Consider the following 3100-nt stretch of genomic DNA (forward strand, 5'->3'; position numbering starts at 1 on the left):
AAACTCGCATCAGAAGCCTTACAGAAAGATACTCAAACGAGAAATGAAAAGATACACAATTGGAATAGTAAAGATACGCAAACGATGTAAAGATACTCAGTTTGAAAGAAACACACTCCCACACTTGCAAAACTCTCAAATACAATAGAAACTCGCATCAGAAAGCCTTACAGAAAGATACTCAAACGAGAAATGAAAAGATACACAATTGGAATAGTAAAGATACGCAAACGATGTAAAGATACTCAGTTTGAAAGAAACACACCCCCACACTTGCAAAACTCTCAAATACAATAGAAACTCGCATCAGAAGCCTTACAGAAAGATACTCAAACGAGAAATGAAAAGATACACAATTGGAATAGTAAAGATACGCAAACGATGTAAAGATACACAATTGGAATAGTAAAGATACGCAAACGATGTAAAGATACTCAGTTTGAAAGAAACACACTCCCACACTTGCAAAACTCTCAAATACAAGAGAAACTCGCATCAGAAGTCTTACAGAAAGATACTCAAACGAGAAATGAAAAGATACACAATTGGAATAGTAAAGATACGCAAACGATGTAAAGATATTCAGTTTGAAAGAAACACACTCCCACACTTGCAAAATTCTCAAATACAATAGAAACTCGCATCAGAAAGCCTTACAGAAAGATCCTCAAACGAGAAATGACAAGATACACAATTGGAATAGTAAGGATACGGAAACGATGTAAAGATATTCAGTTTGAAAGAAACACACTCCCACACTTGCAAAACTCTCAAATTCAATAGAAACTCGCTTCAGAAAGCCTTACAGAAAGATACTCAAACGAGAAATGAAAAGATACACAATTGGAATAGTAAAGATACGCAAACGATGTAAAGATACTCAGTTTGAAAGAAACACACCCCCAAACTTGCAAAACTCTCAAATACAATAGAAACTCGCATCAGAAGCCTTACAGAAAGATACTCAAACGAGAAATAAAAAGATACACAATTGGAATAGTAAAGATACGCAAATGATGTAAAGATACACAATTGGAATAGTAAAGATACGCAAACGATGTAAAGATACTCAGTTTGAAAGAAACACACTCCCACACTTGCAAAACTCTCAAATACAATAGAAACTCGCATCAGAAGCCTTACAGAAAGATACTCAAACGAGAAATGAAATGATACACAATTGGAATAGTAAAGATACGCAAACGATGTAAAGATACTCAGTTTGAAAGAAACACACTCCCACACTTGCAAAACTCTCAAATTCAATAGAAACTCGCATCAGAAAGCCTTACAGAAAGATACTCAAACGAGAAATGAAAAGATACACAATTGGAATAGTAAAGATACGCAAACGATGTAAAGATACACAGTTTGAAAGAAACACACTCCCACACTTGCAAAACTCTCAAATACAATAGAAACTCGCATCAGAAAGCCTTACAGAAAGATACTCAAACGAGAAATGAAAAGATACACAATTGGAATAGTAAAGATACGCAAACGATCTAAAGATACTCAGTTTGAAAGAAACACACTCCCACACTTGGAAAACTTTCAAATTCAATAGAAACTCGCATCAGTAGCCTTACAGAAAGATACTCAAACGAGAAACGAAAAGATACACAATTGGAATAGTAAAGATACGCAAACGATGTAAAGATACACAATTGGAATAGTAAAGATACGCAAACGATGTAAAGATACACAGTTTGAAAGAAACACACTCCCACACTTGCAAAACTCTCAAATACAAGAGAAACTCGCATCAGAAGTCTTACAGAAAGATACTCAAACGAGAAATGAAAAGATACACAATTGGAATAGTAAAGATACGCAAACGATGTAAAGATACCCAGTTTGAAAGAAACACACTCCCACACTTGCAAAACTCTCAAATACAATAGAAACTCGCATCAGAAGCCTTACAGAAAGATACTCAAACGAGAAATGAAAAGATACACAATTGGAATAGTAAAGATACGCAAACGATGTAAAGATACTCAGTTTGAAAGAAACACACTCCCACACTTGCAAAACTCTCAAATACAATAGAAACTCGCATCAGAAAGCCTTACAGAAAGATACTCAAACGAGAAATGAAAAGATACACAATTGGAATAGTAAAGATACGCAAACGATGTAAAGATACTCAGTTTGAAAGAAACACACCCCCACACTTGCAAAACTCTCAAATACAATAGAAACTCGCATCAGAAGCCTTACAGAAAGATACTCAAACGAGAAATGAAAAGATACACAATTGGAATAGTAAAGATACGCAAACGATGTAAAGATACACAATTGGAATAGTAAAGATACGCAAACGATGTAAAGATACTCAGTTTGAAAGAAACACACTCCCACACTTGCAAAACTCTCAAATACAAGAGAAACTCGCATCAGAAGTCTTACAGAAAGATACTCAAACGAGAAATGAAAAGATACACAATTGGAATAGTAAAGATACGCAAACGATGTAAAGATATTCAGTTTGAAAGAAACACACTCCCACACTTGCAAAATTCTCAAATACAATAGAAACTCGCATCAGAAAGCCTTACAGAAAGATCCTCAAACGAGAAATGACAAGATACACAATTGGAATAGTAAGGATACGGAAACGATGTAAAGATATTCAGTTTGAAAGAAACACACTCCCACACTTGCAAAACTCTCAAATTCAATAGAAACTCGCTTCAGAAAGCCTTACAGAAAGATACTCAAACGAGAAATGAAAAGATACACAATTGGAATAGTAAAGATACGCAAACGATGTAAAGATACTCAGTTTGAAAGAAACACACCCCCAAACTTGCAAAACTCTCAAATACAATAGAAACTCGCATCAGAAGCCTTACAGAAAGATACTCAAACGAGAAATAAAAAGATACACAATTGGAATAGTAAAGATACGCAAATGATGTAAAGATACACAATTGGAATAGTAAAGATACGCAAACGATGTAAAGATACTCAGTTTGAAAGAAACACACTCCCACACTTGCAAAACTCTCAAATACAATAGAAACTCGCATCAGAAGCCTTACAGAAAGATACTCAAACGAGAAATGAAATGATACACAATTGGAATAGTAAAGAT

Source organism: Argentina anserina, unplaced genomic scaffold (genome assembly GCF_933775445.1).
Source record: "Argentina anserina unplaced genomic scaffold, drPotAnse1.1, whole genome shotgun sequence".
Classification (NCBI taxonomy): domain Eukaryota; kingdom Viridiplantae; phylum Streptophyta; class Magnoliopsida; order Rosales; family Rosaceae; genus Argentina; species Argentina anserina.